Below are 19,159 nucleotides of genomic sequence, written 5' to 3'. Positions count from 1 at the left end.
TTGAGTAGGTACCCACTGTATACTTGGGGACGCTAGGCCAAAATCTCAGGAAAGAAAACAGAAAATTCATTTTATGTGCTTTGCTTCAATTATAAAATTAGTGAGAATTTCTCATTGCTTTGACATATGTGATTATCCAAAACAAAAACCTATTTTCTTTTTCTCATGTGTTTAAGAAGACTTCAGTACTATTTTTTAGTCTTAGAAAGTCTGAAATCACTTATGTGAGTATCATTAGCTCATAGAATTTTAATTTTAGTGATTTCTGGAGTCCGTTTTACGTTCATTATACTTATATATTGATAGGTTTCTTTATTTATGTTGAATATAATTTAGGGGTAACTCCAAGAAAATTGGCAAATTGATCTATGTCACATTTTAATACAAAATGTATACCCATATGAAAATTTACAATTCAAAGTAATTATTGATCAATTATAACACAAAACTAGCCACATCATCCTACTTTTGAGAAGTTAACAGGATTATTCTTTCAAGTTGAAATATTTTAAGCTGAAATTGAAGAGCTGTGGAATTCCCTAAGTTTACACCATAATATTCAACAAAGACTCGATTAAATATGCCACATACAATCTTGAATATATGCTAAGACTTGTTATTTGTCCAGCATTCTGAGAAAGCCATCACTTTTTCTAATCAAAACATCAGTACTGTTTTATAACTCATAGTAGTCAAAAATGAAAAAATATATATATATATATTATAATGAAAAAGAAGATCTAGCTTAACTTATTGGAGAAGTTGTATGGATGGTTTCACTGAGGCATAGATTTCTATCAGCTATAAAGGAGCTTCCACCAGGGCTAATTTTGGCTGCAACAACATGGAACCCAACATAAAATCATTGCTCAGCCCTCTGCACTTACCATACATCAAGTTCCTCTGGGATCTGCCCTGATGGTAATATCGCTACAGAATGATGACTGACATTGGAAATGTCCTTCTAATTTTTTTTCAATCCTTCCTTACTCAGTTGGAATGTGAGAGTTCTTTCAGTCCAGATCACCTGCCACTGGCCACAATTCTGAAGATATTTACTATCTATGGGGTTTATTATCTATGGCATACATGTTAATAAGATAAAATAATTGTGGTTCATAATGTCAATATGCAACATTGCAAAATTCACCCTGTCCAACTACTTTAACTTGTGATCAGAAACATAAGATGCAAATTTAAATGTGAGGGGAAATACTTAGGTTTCCAAAGAAATTAGCAAAGTAGATAGAAGTAGAAAATAGAGCAGAAGGCTAACCCATGACTCCTGAGAAACTACATCATCTCCCAGGGAAAAGCAAAGGAGAGGATGTCTTTTTTCTTCCTGAAGTATCATCACCTTGTAGAAACCTATGTGTCCAAAGCCACTGAATCCGTTGTTCTTTTTAAGAATGCCACATAATACATTAAGAGTTACATAATGATTCTTTAACTAGACATGATACCAAAAGAGAACATGCTGCTTTCTTAATACTAATTTAATGTCAACTGTTCTTAATGGGCATGTCATTTAAATACATGTAGAATAATTTATTTGAGGGTCTCCTTCCTGTAGGTAGAGGGGCTGCAAATATTCCTAAAACACAGCTCCTATGAAACAGAATATTTCTTAATCATGGCATTATAAAGCTGTGATCAACGTTGTGGAATGGGGAATAAAGGCTTCAGAGCATATAAGTAAAAGAATAAAAAGTAACTTTAGAATATAATAGTAAAGAGTAGCAATTACCCAAGTAAAAAGGATAGGGCAGGGCCAGAGCCAGGAGAAGTTTTGGTAAAAGTTTCATAATAGCATTAAGCATAGTAGCTAAAACTTGCATCACAGCTATGATATATACTAGGCAATCTTTTAAGTACTTTTCATGATTCATGAGATAGGCACTATTGCTATTTCCATATTGTAGATGAAGAAGCTTAAACTCAGAGATATCAAAAAAATTGTCCCAAATCACAGAACTAGTGATGGTGAAGTCATGTAATCTGTCTCCTGATTCTTGTTATGGCCATTGTCACAAGGAGTAAACCTTGCTGGAGTCCTAGGCTTGTTTTTTTCAATGAAAAAGTTCTTTCAGCAAGGTACATGTGAATTCCTATGTATATCACACCCATCTTATTAAAATATGCATTTCCAATGAAATTTTGCTCTTTGTGCTTAAGCATTTACTAAGCATTTTATCTTTATATCAATAATAATGATATTTTGGTTATTCTTATACCAATAATAATGATAATTTAATACCATTGGGCAGAAAAATTTTGCAGCATATATGGTCACAAGAACATTTTAAATCATGTGTATATATGTATATATGTGCCTAAATATACATATATACATCTATTTGCAAATAAATATAGATGTCAGTAAAATAGAAGCATATTATATTATGATGTGATACTGTGGGGAAGATAAAATGCAATTTGGAATTCAAAAAGGAAAATGCAGCAGCGTAAGCTTTCTGACTGCTGAAGAAGAGTTTTTTTTTCTGTAAATTTTATAAAAACTCTAGTATTGAGGATAAAATGGTATTGAATTACAGTGGGGTTTATTATTTATGGCATACATGTCAATAAGATAAAATAATTGTGGTTCATAATGTCAATATGCAACATTGCAAAATTCACCGTTTCCAACTATTTTCACTTGTGATGATAAACATACGATGCAAATTTAAATGTGATGGGAAATACTTAGGTTTCCAAAGAAATTAGCAAAACTATTTAAAAAACAAAATTTGAGACAGTTGGGAAAACAAGCCCTTTTCCACATCTTAGGAAACACGGCATGGCCAGGGGTGATGCTCTAGCACTTCATGAAAAGCCCTGATTTCTCTCCAAAACTCAGAATGTTTTCTTCCCGACTTTTTCCTGTCACACTGAAAGGAACAAGATACCCTCATATTTGGTCCTGTCCAAGAAAAGGTCACAACTAACCACTCAGAGAGTATTAGGAAAAAAATACATTGCTCGTGAGTTAATAATAAAGTCCTTAAGCTACAGACATGGAGTCTTACGCTGTCACCCAGGCTGGAGTGCAGTGGTGCGATCTCCACTCACTGCAACCTCCACCTCCCAGGTTCAAGCAACTCTCCTTCCCCAGCCTCCTGAGAAGCTGGGATTACAGGCACACACCACGCCAGGCTCATTTTTGTATTTTTGGTAGAGATGGGGTTTCACCATGTTGGGCAGGCTGGTCTCGAATCCCTGGCCTTGTGATCTGCCTGGGTTGGCCTCCCAAAGTGCTGGCATTTCAAGTGTGAGCGACCGCACCTGGCTGACTCTCAATGGTTAAATTACAAATTTCTTTGATGTCTACATCTTTGCAGGGTACATCTTGTTGAATCCTTCCAGCTTCTCAGGATTAATTCATATCTGCTGATGGGACATTTCAGCAAATGGTGTTTTAGAGAAAAAGGCCCAAGAGACTTGTTCTTCTTTTCATTTCCACTTAGCTTCAACAATTGTAAGTCACTTATGAAAAGTATTTGGCAGTGTATCTTCTAAGATCGTTAAGAGCTGTGTAATGTCTATGCCCTGGCGGGCTGCCTGATCAGTATTCCGAATTCACCAGATCAAAACAGGTTATATAGAAAGAGCTACCCAAGAGTGACTTGATAATGTTGATTATGTGAAACTGCTCATGAGAGTTCTGTACACTCTACAAGCTGCAGTTACTCCTAGTATTTGGTGAGACAGAATTGCTTAATCCCCTTGATCCTGTAATTCTAGAAGAAGTAATTGCTGTTTTCCAACAGTGGAACACTTAGTCGCTTCAACCCCAACTGTAAGGTTGAATCTTTAAAGAATGAAAATGGTTCCCAGAGCCACTGTGTTTTTTGTTATTAATTCACACATGGCAGGGTTACCCTAGGTTGATAAAAAATTAAAAAATAAAAGTGACAATTTTAAAGTCCAACGTTCAAGACTTCTAAAAGCAAAGTAAATTATCTGGGTCAGTGTGGAATACATCGACATTTTGAAAATGAGACCAGAGATGCAAGCATCACTAGAAATTGCTTAGAACAGCAAATTATCCCAGCCCTAAGCTACAGGATCAGAATCACTCGGGTGGGACTGTGTGTTCAACACGTCCTCCAAGTGACCCTGATGCATGCCTAAATTTAGGAGTCACTGATAGAGAGATTTATCCATTCTCTCTGGAGTCATCAGGCCCTGAATTTTAATCCCAGCTCTGATACTTATTGTATGTGATGGGTCATACTGAGTTTCAACTTGATTGGATTAAAGGATGGAAAGTATTATTCCTGGGTATGTCTGTGAGGGTGTTGCCAAAGGAGATTAACATATGAGTCAGTGGACTGGGAAAGGCAGACCCATCCTTTATCTAAGTGGGCACAATCTAATCAGCTGCCAGCACAGCCAGAATAAAAGCAGGCAGAAGAACGTGGAAAAACTAGACTGGTTTAATTTTCTTGTCTCCATCTTTCTCCCATGCTGGATGCTTCCTGCCCTCAAACATCAAACTCCAAGTTCTTCAGCTTTGGGACTCAGACTGGCTTCCTTGCCCCTCAGCTTGCAGATGGCAAATTGTGGGACCTCACCTTGTGATCATGTGAGTCGATACTCCTTAATAAATTTCTTTGTATCTATACATCTGTCTCATTAGTTCTGTTCCAATAGAGAACCCTGACTAATACACTATGCATACAGCATCTGCCTACTCACTCATCTGTGTTTTAATTTTGCCATCTATACATTAGAGACAGTACTTACCTAGACAACATCTTTTTGAGAGGATGGTAGCAAAACACCTCTGTAAATGCTCCCATTGCTCCTAGATTACTGAAACTAGAAGAACCATCGAATAGGATATTGAGATTGGCACCTGTTTCAAACCCTACAGCAGCAGACCCTTCATGAATGGAGTCAGACGTGTGGGTACATGCCGGGTCTGAGAAAGCAAGCTACCCATGGCAGCTGCTTTTCACAGATTGCCACCAACCCGTCCATTCTGCAAGGCTGATGTTTCCGAAAATTGACTATGGTCTTTCCCCACCTGCCTGTCACATTCCCTGAAAACAGCATGAAATGCCACATAAGGGGCCCAAGAGTAAATGCTGCTCACCCAACATGGGGAAGATATAGAACAGACAGTTTCTTTTCTTGTTCTCTTTATCAGTTCAGGAACATAGTGGTGTTTGCATTTTAGTGTCATTCTGCCTCCTCCCAGACACCGTAATGTATGACATTGTTTGAGGATAGATGTTAAGTTTGTTGTATTTCGTATCCACTACTCTTCCAATCTGCTTATTGGAAAGAATGCTAATACAGTTACATTGTTAACTATTTTGGATTTGTGAGTTAGCATGGGAGCCTAACAGCTATTTGTTCTGTTTATTATAAGAGAAAACATCCCATTTTCAGAAGGAGCAGATGATTTATTCAGAAGCAAGACATTCAGAAGTTGGGACATCTGTCTGGTCATGAAGAAAGCTCTTCCCAAATCAGACTGATGACCTTTAGGAGTCTGAACAAAGTGTGATGCCTAAAAAAGCTTTGCCCACAACTTTATTTAATATTTAACTTTCTTTTCCTGCCTTTCCTTTCTACCCCCTTTTTTTCTGCATATTTCTTCATGGTACTCCCAGTATCTGATCTTTTAAGTGCTTATTACTAGATGCCTGTCCTTTACAAGAAAGACCTCTGTGTTTGTTCGCTGCTGTTCCCAGAACTTAGAAGAGTGTGTGAATGTCGTACCTGCTCGATACATATTTATTAATGAATAAATGAATTAGTCTCGTTGCTATTTTTGTTAACACCATGCTATTAACCAACACATATTTTTTCAACATATGATCTTATTTGAAACAGGCATAATGCTACTGACATTTTCTCTATTTTAAACACCAATGATGCCAGATATTCTACATGATCAGAAACCTATCATTCTTGTATGAGGAAAAGTTAAGATTCCCTCCTTAACTAGAATTAAGTGCTGGAGCTCATTTTTCTTTTTATTCCAGCGCTGCAAAACAGCAGCCTAAGGCATATTCCTTTGTTTCTGCATCATCCTCTTCTCTTAATATTCAACATTTGAAAATAGAAAATAAAAGTACATGATACCAAAATACAGGGGAAGACAGTTATTGTATTTTCTACAGTAAATCTCTATTTGGAATAACAGAAAAGAAAGTCATCAATGCACGGATCTTATAAAAAGAAATGACTAGGAGAAACTGCAGAGAAAAGAGTGAGATATCAATTTGGTTTACAACCTCCCTGACGGAACAGTCAAAGAACACCAGAAAAAAAAAAAGAAAGGAGGAATATGAGAACAGTAAGGCCGTGCCTAAGAACTAGCAGCTCCGGAAGGAGGAGGACGTGAGAGTCTGCTCTGTGGCGACACTGGGGTAAGTATAAATCACTGTCTTATTCAGAAACACACTCACAAGATGTTTCTTGGAAAAGTAGCCAATAACTTATCACACAGTGAAGTTATTCAAGAAAGAAGAAAAAATTATGGTTTATATTTATAACTCTTCAGGCTGAGAAAAACTTAAACTATTTTAAAGGGAAAAAATGGAAGGAAATAAAGGCATGAGATTTCTGAGTTTTGTCAAGAAAAGGACAAAAATAGATTACCTTTATTCTTTCACTTCTTCTTCACATGGGTAATGTAGAATTTGGCACTGATGTTACCTTCTTTCTGGTTTCTGTTATTTCTTTTACCCCGAGAATGTCAATATCTTATCCTTGAAACTATTAGAATGGGGCACGGTAGGAGGACAGATGTCTCTGAGACAATTGTTCACTGGGTTTGTGACTTAAAAATAATCCTGTCACAGACTTTGGGGGCCAGTTTGGCTGGCAGGGTGATATCAGGGACATGAATTTCTTGAGCTGAAATATTTCACCAGTGCCTGAAACCATCTACTTTATCAGAAAGACTATGTATTATGTATTAATTATCTAAAAGTCAATTAGGAAACCCTTTTTCATTCCTAAGCAACTAGCAATCACACTCCATTGATGGTACTGAGTAAAATGAATTTATACAACAATAGTTCACACAATTTCCAAGAACTTATGAAGGTTCTGGAAACATATTATCATGTATGAGCCATTCATTTATGGAGCATACAGGATAAATCAATACAAATCAACAAGTAAACACTCTGTCATTAATAATTTAGCAAAATGTATTTTGAATTAAAACTAGCATTAACTGTAAAACAGGTAGATAGCAATTCACAGTGAGTTTACACTGTGGAATTAACACGCAAGAAATAATCATCAGATCTCTGTTAATAAAATAAAAATTCAAAGAATCAATATTGTACAAATATTTTGTAAAAATGAGAAGATAAGAGAGAACACAAAACATCTTCCATAGAAACATTTTACTAGGTCCAGAGATCTAATGCAAACTTTTCTTGCTCTCTATTGATCTCCATCAACACCCTTCTAATATCTACTCCCAGTAAACTTTGAATTAATGATTTCAAAAATTATCCAGGGTGGCAGACCTAAACGCGGTTCTATACTCTTTGTGCAAATAATGTTGGATTTTTATGTTTGTTCTACAGGGTCATATTTATTTGAATATTTTATTGAAATATTAACACTGTAAAATCATCATTTAGTCTGTGGTGAAAAGATGCACTATTCAATAAATGTTGTGATAATCTAGCAGTCACTTAGATGAAAATAAGAATGAATCACAAGTTTACAAACCTTTACCAAAATATATTCCAGCAGCATCAACTATGCAAACCAACCAAAATATATCATGAGATACTAATGGAAAATACCAATTTTGAAAAAAATAACAAAACACTGTAGTATAGGACATCTTTGTAAGCATGAAACAGAAATCAAGAATCATTTTTAAAAGACCAATAAAGGCCATTACATAAAATGTCATAATTTTCTTCATGATCAAAAAAATCACCACAAGTATATAAAACATGAAGAAAATGGGTGAAAACACTTGTGAGAAATATGGCTCTGTAAGCTTTTATATTCCTAAAAATAAATAATAACAATAAAATTTATATAAACCAATAGAAAATTAAGTAAAGGAAATGCCAGAGTTCTCTGAGATCAGAAATGACTTCAATCAACCTAAAATGTTATTAATCTCCTTCATAAGAAGATGAAAATGAAAGTAAAATACAGTTTTGTATAGAAGTTAACAAACATCAAAATGTTTGATGACTGTTGTTAAAAGTGTGAGAAAGTGTGAGGAAAGAGGCATTTTTGTGCACTATATTGGTTACTAAGATGATTTAACAAAAGGACCACAAAACAGTGTATTGAAAAGGACTGATGTTTACTTTTTGATTGTGTCACCATCCTCCCATGTGAGGGTCATGACGCAGCTCTTCTCCATGAAGTCACTCAGGGATCCAAGCTTAATAGTCCATGTCATTGCTCTTCCACCCCTTTTGGAGAAGCTCTCCTTTGCACAGCAGAAGAAGGGTCACTACTACATTTGCATTCTCCTGGAATGGAGGAAGGAAAAACAAATCCAGGGTTAAGAATTTCCTTCTATTCCTGCTGAGGACTTTCACCACTCTATATCAGAAAAATGGCAAACACAGTCATTAGAGAACCCCAAAATGATCATAGAAGAGCTGGACTGAAAATATTTGTGTATCCACCAAGGGAAGTAAAACACTCATTTTCCCTTACAGTATGACTGAACTATCTAATGCTAAGCCAAAGAGAAGACAGCCACCAAGTGTGATGAGTTTTCTCTCCACCTGACACTTGGGTCGAGCTGGCACCCAGGAGGCAGAGGCTCATGTTTTTTGCCTGTACAGTGACCTGGAAGTCTCATGACTACCAGCTCCCCCATTACAAGCCTCAGGGCAGATACCTCTACTATAAACCTCAAGGAACAGACAAGGGAAACCTAACATGAGAGAGTAGAAATCTCACAAAATGCCCACAATGACATAAAGTAGATGAAGGTGAAAGGTGACACTTACATAAACAAACAAACAAAATTTCAAGAATGCATGTGAGGATTCAAGTACAGGTTCCATGAGAGGTTTTCTAGAAATATTTTTTCTAAAAAATTATTTAACAAATGGTATAGCATATTATATATTATTTCGTGTGTGTATTCTCACCTTGTGTGAGAGTGTGTATATACCTCCTTAGGGAACATTGATCATGCATAATTTTGTAACTAATATCTTAATGGTTTTGAAAAGCAGAGATTTTAAACCATAGTTCATAAAACTATGAATAACTAAAACTTCCCTAAATACCTTCATTATTGGAAATCAGAAATCCATTTGTTGATAAGTGCTAAAGAAAACAACGAAATTGATATGGCAACCTAGCCAGAAAAAAAATATGAAATTACTAAAAACAAAACAATTGAGAGAGCCATAAGAAATTAGAAAAGAAAAACAAAACCCATTAGACATGCAGAATTACATATATAATATACACAAATGATGTGCCATCTGTATATTGTGTATAGCATATATGTCTTCCTATACAGTATTTTTGAAGTGAAAAATTAAAAGCTAATTCTTTCAAAAGACTATTAGAAGAGATACAACCCTTGGGAAAGTTAAGAATCAAGAAAAGAAAAAAGAAAAAAAAAACCTGATTTGGAATGAGAAAGATTAACCAACAACAGTTATAGAAAATATTTTTTTTAATGAAGGACATTATATAAAATATTATTACAGCATCACACCCACAAATGTAATATTGATTTAACAATGACTTCAAGTATATTATTTAACAAAAAGACTCATTATCAAATCAGATTAACAGGAAACACAATTTTACTAGCAGTTTCAAAGGAAAGGAGTCAAGAAAGAGAGAGCAAAGGAGGGAGAGAACTGAGACCATCCGCTGAGCTCTCCTCTGGCCTAGGTGTACAAGAGAAGTCTCTAAGCAAGTTATACATTTCATATCACTCACACAGAGGAAGTGTAATGTATATACATTTTCTTATATAGAAGAAAGGAATGTTTTCAGTCATGAAAGCGTTTTATACTCAGTTGCATAAATTCTGTGAGCTCATGTGAGACATTTTCTAAAGAACCATGCCCCAAACCTCCTCACAATGCAGATGTGTTTACTGTAAATAACCCCACACAACCAGGTGTATCCTGCTTAAAGTGTTTCATGATAAGAATTATTTTGCTTGCTAAAGCTATTAACTTGTTGTCAGAAGGTCCAATAATGAAATGTTTCCAAGGAGACCGTTTACTTGTCTTCTTTATTCCTGGGTACTTCCCACTGGTACTGGGAGAACTGCTGCTTAATTCTTTCCATCCCAAAGAACCATATTTAATTGTCTCCAATTGTGTCAAAAAATACCACCTACGATATTTTTTCTTATGACTCACATAGGCTATTTGATTTTCATGTCTTTTTATTTTAAATAAATATAGAGAAATACCGTACATATTTGTTTGTCTTTTATGAAAATATCATGTTTTTAAAGGCCTGGTAAGTTGTCCTGCAGAATCTCCCACATTCTAGATTCTGGAGTTCTCTTTTTTGCTTTCTTCTTGGTTTTTAGAAAACAGGTAAAATATTGTTGGCAAGAACACTACATAAGTGATATTGTGCAATATGATTTTTTTTTTTTTACTTTGTATTCCTAACCACTTTTAATTATTAGCTATTGTTAGTAGGATGCACGGCAGATGCTAGTGGCTGACTGATTAAATTGTAAATGACATGAATTAATCCTGTAACAGTAGATATTTCATTAATACAAAAAAAATCAAAGAAATAGGATTTTACATACACCTGAATCCCTCACCAAAAGCATGATTATTTAGTTATGCATCCTTTCTTGGACAAAGAATTCTTGTTCTTGTCACTCTAAACAAATCCGATTGAGAAAGCGGTGGGAAAAGGACCTACTTAAGGTGAGTAGTGAGCATAACAAGTGTCATTCAAAGTTTGATTGGCATCTCAGAACTGTTTTAAGAAAGACAAATGACTTTATGCTTATTTCTTATCTAACTAGTTCTTTTGCTCTAAAATCTATGTAAAGATTTGTATCACCTTTGATAGAACACTGTATTGATTTTGTGAGCACGTATGTGCCTAGGAGTGTCATGAATTCCCATTTTACCATCTCATCACTTTATTAAACTCTCAGATCATATTCTTGGGGGCAATTGTAGTTTAACCATTCCTCTAGATTTAAAAGCCTTTCTTTGCCTTTTTATTGAAATTTCATGTGTATATTCAATTGAATGTGAGTTCCATTGCATTCTATCCCTTTCTTTCAGTGAATTCTTCAGTGTAGGGTGTTGCGATACCTTCCTATGACTATAATTCCTATCAACCCATTGTCTTTTTCCATAATATCAGTTGGCATTAAGATTTCATGACTTTTTACATGAATAATAAATTTTCCAGTGAAAATCTTACACATTCCACACCTATAGTTTGGGAAGGTCTTTCACTCTCAGTATTATTCAGCCGTTTTAATTTCACTGGTCTATGGCCAACAAGGTCTTATGATACTTTATGTTTTCTCAATATGAGACCAAAATTGTGAGGTGTTTGATGATACCAATGTTAAATTATAATTTTCTGAGAATAAAGATAAGTAAAGAATGGTATGGGGTGTACTATATTGACACTGATCATTATTATACATATAAATAACCAAAGATGATAATTAATTCCAGCAATTATGTTTTTTAACCAAGGGTGAATTTGTATAATTGGAATATGTATTGAGTATTTATTGTTTTGTTTTTGAAATGCAACTTCCGGTAGAAATATGATTTTTTTCAAGTGGTGGGAAATGAAATGCTAAAGAAATTGTTTTTTGATAGTTTTAGAAGAAATTACTTTTATGAGTTAAGGTCACTGCATTAAAATGTATCTTCTTAATACTTTTAAAGAAAAGTGAATGTGATAAGTTGTGAAAACATCTCTAAAAATGTGACATCTTCATTATTTCCACATTAATACCCACTGAAAAGCACTTGTAATGTAGGTAGCTTTTGGAATGGAAAAAATCTACTAATAGAATATGGTCCTAAGGCCATGGAAAGGGGCCGCATAAGAATGTAAAGAAAACCCATATTTTGAGAATACAGAATGAAGAATGACTTACGACCAGAAAGGACAACTAGAGTATTTTGGGACAGGATACCAAAAGAAAAATGTCCACTTGAATTTCACAGCCCAGGACGTGATTACAGTGGCTTGTATAGCATAAATTGCTGATAGTCAACTTCCTCAAGATTATGTCTAGGGACATACACCCTTTGGGGGCAAGGTGAGTAAAATTATCAGATTATTTTATCATTAGCATAACTATTTTCATTCATTTCAGTCAATTTTTCATTTTCTTTTTTTCTGAGACAGAGTCTTGCTCTGTTGCCAGGCGCCAGGCTGGAGTGCAATGGCGCAATCTCGGCTCACTGCAACCTCCACCTCCCAGTTTCAAGCAATTCTCCTGCCTCAGCCTCCCGAGTAGCTGGGACCACAGGTGCACATCACCACGCCCAGCTAATTTTTGTATTTTTTAGTAGAGATGGGGTTTCACCATGGTCTCAATCTCTTGACCTCGTAATCCGCCCACCTCAGCCTCCCAAAGTGCTGGAATTACAGGCGTGAGCCACCGTGCCCAGCCAATTTTTATTTTTCTAAAACTTATTCATCAACACAGAATTTAGCATTCAAAATTTAAGCACTAACATGAAACTTTCTTTAAAAAAAGATTATAGAAGTCATAGTTGAGTTTCAGTAATATTTGGTTTAGTCCAATAATCTCTTCTGTTTGAATATAGCTGTCACAGGATAAAACATGCCACACAAGTTTAAAACTAATTTTTATATATTTTTAAATATTATCTAAATTGAATTTGATTCAATTTCTACCCTTTGGAATTAAATATTCTATCAAACAAGCATTTTAAAACAAAATTTCAATTCAGACTTTTAATTTTGTAATCTGTGATAAATGTGTTAATTTGTCATATGAACAACCTCTTAAGTGACACAAGGCTGTAATTCATGATACAATGTGGTTAAGTGACAAATTTCAGCACACTATAAATGATTAGACCCCAAAACTGGTAACAGTTTAGAATATTTGAACAGGTTCAACGAGTTTTACCAATATCTTTCTTTGGGAGGTTAATGCAGGAAAAAAACAAGCGAAGTCAATTTCTGACTTTATAGTTGAAGTACATCAATAAATTTTCCCATTTTATTACTAAGTGACTAAAGAAAAGCACCATATGATCCCTCCTCTTCAGAGTTAAAGTCAGGAGGAAAATTATCTTCCCTAAATAACTTATTATGATTCTGCTTCTCATAACTAAAAGTATCTCTCTTTTTTGCACTGGTTGCCAGGAAACTTAAATCCATGGTATATTTATATATATATATATATAAAATTTTACCAAACTAGCCTGTATATTATATAACATTTTATAAAGTGTTATATAGCTATGATAGGAATTGTTTATGTTTATATTTAATTGATGTATTTTATTTGCTATTTCTTGCCACATTTGTTCATAAATGAGTTAAAATATATTTATTTCCTACGACAAAATAATGTTTATTAACAATAAACCTTATAACTTGTAATCTGAAGCTTATGTCTTCCTGTTCTCAAAAAAGAAAATAAGTAAATAAATTACCTGGCTTAGTGTTATAACCTATTCAGTCACAGGCAAGGAAACAGACTAACCCTGTAGATGGGAAAATAGAATGTCTATACCATGTATTGAAATATATTTTGACCACGATTTTTAATAGCACTAGAAAAACTGTTTTATGAAGAATAAGAATATGAGATTTTTGGCCAAAACCAAGGAGAGAAAAATGGGAAAACTATGGCCCCACTGTCAATGTTATCCTCCAGAGATCATCCCAATTCCGCAGTTTAAGTACTATTTATAGCCTCGTTTTTATCAACCTGAATTGTAATTTCTAATCTAAAGGATAATTGGCTAATAAGAAATTAATTCTGAGTTATTATTTTATTTCTCATTTTCATAAACTGCTATTTGATTTCTCATTGGGAAAATAAAATAATTTTAGCCTTAAAGAATGATAAATGAGCTGCATATGAAATAATAAGCTGGATAGGAAACATAAACATGAATCTATTATTTTACTCTGGAAAGGGATTAGTGCTAAAGCTTCTAAGAAAAGACACTGGGTCTGAACATAGAAATATCAAAGTTATAGTAGGAGCATTCAGCAGCCAGTGGAGATCTAAATATGACACTGAGTATAATAAAGTGGTGGCTTCTTGGGTCTTTATTGGCACAGAGTTCACAGGTCCTGCTGACCCTTTTTGTAGCCTGGAATCACTCCTTTCCCAAGCATAAAGAGCTGTCTCAGATGTGAGAAGTCATGGAAATGCTTACTTATTTTTCATTGCTCAGCCTCTGGGAAAAAGTTTGTTGCTTCTACCTACAATCTGGAGGAATTCTTTTGCAAGCCTTTCTGTTCTGGCCATTTAATTTTCTCAGATGTATAGTATGGCACCACTGACACGGACGGAGTATCAGGTGTTACTGAGGCAGTCAGTGGTACCAATTTTCCATTAGTGGTGGCCCTGGCTGCTCTATCTGACAGAATGTTTCCTCTAATAATAGAGATCTCGACCTTTTGAGTTCCCCTGCAATGACTAACTGCTGTTTCTTTTGGGATTCGGACAATATCAGCCCTTGCCTACTGAATGACAATATCTTAAAAATTAAAGATCTCCTAATGATACTTTATAGGGAACTCCTTGGGTGTTAGTAATCCTCTTTTTTTTTTTTTTTTTTTACGCATGCAGCATGAGCATAGATTACCAAGAACCCATATTTATATTCAGTAAATATGTTGACTATTCAGTCTTTTCTCCGTTGGAGGGTCTGAGTTGGAGCCGTTCCACTTTTTGAGCAGAAGTCTGCGGAGGTAAAACTTTGGCATCAACAACATCTTGGTAACCTTGTGTCTTTGATCTATAAACCACCTAACATTAGGATTAGGCAGGGATTCCTCTTCAATGTCGGGCCTGCTAGAGTAGTTCTGTTCCATAGTTTCTACGCGGGAGCGGATGAATCAGGGATGTTTCTTGGGTTGTGGGGTTCGGCAACAGGGTAGTGTGGTTTAAAACTTGACATGCTTTAAGGGTGATGTCTGGGATGTCACGAAGAAGGATATGAAGTTTAAGTGACCGGCCCCTCTTAGCCATGGATGTTCTTTTGCCTGCAGAACCCAACACCCCATACTAGGCAGGGAGGTCATTACATCTAATTGTTGTCCCAAGGTAAACTTACTGGCTTCTTCTGTGTATAGAGCAGTGGCAGTTAAAGCTTGCAAGCACACTGGCCATCTGGCTGCCACCTGATCTGTTTAGAGAAATAAACCATTGGTCTAGAAATATCCTTGAACATTTTTGTTTAAATACCTGTAGCTGTCCCTTGTTTTTAACCACATAGAAGGTGAAAGGTTTTTCTAAGTTTGGGAGTCCCAAGGTAGAGGCCATTCCCAGTTTCTCTTTTAAGGTTATCAATACCTGTTGGCAGATTTTATCCCAATTCGAAGCCTTGTGATTGATCCCTCTTAGAGCTTCAAAGAGTGGTTTTGCTAGGATGCCAAGCCTAAAAATCCAAATTCAACAGAATTCTGCCATTCCCAAGAGATTCTTACTGTTTCTTAGTCTAGGGGGTCTGGAGCACCAAGATGGTCTATTTATTCCTAGGCTAGGATTCTTGTCCAGAGTGAACATGTATCCCAATTACTTAACCTTTTGAACAGAAATTTAGGCCTTGTGGATGTATACCCAATACTATTCTTTTCCCAAAAAAAGAAGGAATTGTATTCTTATCAGTGTATTCCCTAGTAGGACTAGAAATTAATATGTCATCCACATATTGTAAGAGGGATCAATTTGTTAACAGTAGTTCCCTTAATTCTTTTGCCAATGCATTCTTAAAGAGATGAGACTTGTTCCTAAATCCTTGGGAAGGATATTCCGGGTGGTGGTGGCAGGAATTGGGCACTGCTATAAAGATGCCTGAAACTGTGAAAGTGACTTTGGAACTGGGTAACGGGTAGAGGTTAGAAAATATGAAGAACTCAGAAGAAGACAGGAAGATGTGGGAAAGTTGGGAACTTCCTAGAGACTTGTTGAATGGTTGTGACCAAAATGCTGATAGTGATATGGACAATGGAATCCAGAGTGAGATGATCTCAGATGGAGATGAGGAACTTCCTGGGAATTGCAGTAAAGAGCACTCTTGTTATGCTAAGAGACTGGCAGCATTTCGCCCCTGACTTAGATACCTGTAAAACTTTGAACTTGAAAGAGATAATCTAGGACATCTGGTGGAAGAAATTTCTTAACAGCAAAGTGTTCAAGATTTGGCCTGGCTGCTCCTAGCTGCATATAGTTATATGTATTAATAAAGGGATGGTCTGAAATTGGAAGTTATGTTTAAAACAGGAGCAGCACACAAAAGCTTCAGTTTGAAGCTTAACCATGTGGTAGAAAAGAAAAACCCATTTCCTGGGGAGAAATTCAAGCCCACTGCAGAAATCTGAATAAGTAAAGAAAGCTGAATGTTATTACCCAAGACAAGGGTGAAAATAACTCCAGGGAATGTCAGAGATTATCACAGTAGCCCCTCCCATCACAGGCCCAGAGGCCTGAGAGGGGAAAATGGTCTCATGGGCAAGGCTCAGGGCCCTGTTGCTCTGTGTAGACTCAGGACATTGCACCCTGCATCCCAGTCATTCTAGCTCCAGCCATGGCTGAAAAGAGCCAAGGTACAGCTCAGGCTGTGGCTTCAAAGGGTGCAAGCCCCAAGCCTTGGTGGTTTCCACATGGATCTATTGCCCTTTGTTTTGGCCAATTTCTCACATGTGGAATGGGAACATTTTATCCAATGTCTGTACCTCCATTGCCTTCTGGTGTTGGATCTGCAAGTATGCAGAAGGCAAGAGTTTAGGAGTCTCCACCTAGATTTCAGAGGATGTATGAAAACACCTGGATTTGCAGGCAGAAGTTGGCTGCATGGGTGGAGCCCACATGGAGAGCCTCTGCTAGGGCAGTGCAGAGGGGAAATGTGGGGTTCAAGTCCCCACACAGAGTCCCCACTGGGGCACTGCCTAGTGAAGTTGTGAGAAGAGGGCCACCATCCTCTAGACCCCATAATGGTAGATCTATCAACAGCCTGCATTGTGTGCCTGGACAAGCCAGGAGCACTCAATGACAGCCCATGAAAGTAGCCACTGGGGATCTACCCTGCTGAGCCACAGGGCTAAAGCTGCTCAAGGCCATGGAAACCTACCCCATGAGTCCTCATGCCTTGATTGTGAAATACAGGGTCAAAATAGGGCATTTTGGAGTTTTAAGATTTACTGAATACCCTGCTGGATTTGAGATTTGCATGGGGCCTATGGCCCTTTGTTTTGGACAATTTCTCACATATGGAATGGAAATCTTTTACCAAATGTCTGTACCCCCATTGTATCTTTGAAGTAACTAACTTACTTTTGACTTTACAGGTTAATAGGTGGAAAAGAATTCCCTTGTCTCAGATGAGACTTTGGACTTGGACTTTTGGGTTAATTCTGGAGTGAATTAAGACTTTGGGGGACTGTTTGGAAGGCATGATTGGGTTTTCTTGAATTGTAATCCCCACATGTAGAGTAGGGACCTAGCAGGAGGTGATTGAATAATGGGATCAGACTACCCCCATGCTATTCTCATGATAATGAGTAAGTTCTCATGAGATCTGGTCGTTTGAAAGTGTGTGGTACTTCCCCCTTTGCTCACTCTCTCTCTTTTGCTGCTGCTGCCATGGTAAGTAATGCTTGCTCCCCTTCACCTTCCTCTGGGATTGTAAGTTTCCTGAGGACTTCCATGGTGAGTCCTGTTAACCCTGAAGAAATGTGAGTCAATTAAGCCTCTTTTCTTCATAAATTACCCCGTCTCAGGTATTTCCCTATAGCAGGGTGAAAATGGACAAACACACATACTTCCTTTTTCTTACTGAAGTTTTGCCCTATCATATACACTTTTCTTTCCAGGTTTTTTTCTTCTAGGATAGCCTACTAGATCTCATAATTTCTCCATTTCCTTATCAAAGAGGACACTCCAATTTTCTTATCAAAAATCAGAATGCATCTCTTTTCTGCTTTAGGCAGAGTTTGCCACAGCTTTGGGGTACTCCTCTTCTGTATGTCTACCTCAGACCCTCTATCAATTCCTACAAACCTTGCTTCCTGGTACCCTCTCAGCAATTCTGCAAAAAGCTGCTAAACTCAAACTTTCTCCATTTTTTCTGAGTCTTCTCTGTAGCAGATCTCCGAGCCTCTATATTTCTATGCCTTAATCTTAAAATAGCATAAATATACAGCTGAGAAATAGCAGATAGTAGATATTTCAAGAAGAATAAGTGTTTCCTAAGATTGCTGTTTGATGTGCAAGAGCATCAACCAGATGGTCTCTGTCCTTGGCTATTTATTTTAATATTTTATCATTTACTTCTAGGATGTAAAATGCCAATTAAACAAATACTTTGATAGTAAAAAACTAGTAAGCTGTCATGTAGAATGGTGGCAAAAGTATTTGTAATGCTATTTGAAAATGAAAATGAAAGGCCAAATAAGAAATAAAAAATGTAATAGGAAAGAAGTGTCTAATCTTATGTAGATGGCATATGTGTTTAAGAAGGAAGTATGTGCAGGGTTTAAGAAAGTAGACTCTGAAGTAAATTAAACCTAGGGTCCAGTCAATGAAAGAACACTATTACCTTTGTGACCTTGGTCAACTATTTATTTACTAGGATTCAGTATTCCCTTTTTCAAATGGCAATGTGAGCAAGATATGATGCAGAAAGGGTGAGTTACTCAAGAAATAATAGAAATATTAGTTACTATTATAATTGTCATCATCATTATCATTGTGTGAAATGGCCTGAAATTAAAAGTAGTCTATTTAATAAAATGAAATAAAACTGGGATTAATACTTAATCACAGCCACAATACAAACAATGTGACTCAGCAGCTACAAAGGTAATCCAAACTTATACTACATTATTGGAAAAAAAATATAGCTACCTCAAGGTTAGTAAACAGCTAACCTTTAGGTAGCTATAATTCAGATGATTTGACAGATCTGGGTGAAGTCTGAGATTTTGCTTTTCAAAATTTTTG

This window comes from Sapajus apella, unplaced genomic scaffold (assembly GCF_009761245.1).
Source record: "Sapajus apella isolate SASKATOON/1434 unplaced genomic scaffold, GSC_monkey_1.0 scaffold30, whole genome shotgun sequence".
Taxonomy (NCBI): Eukaryota; Metazoa; Chordata; class Mammalia; order Primates; family Cebidae; genus Sapajus; species Sapajus apella.
Note: the sequence above shows the minus strand (reverse complement) of the source record.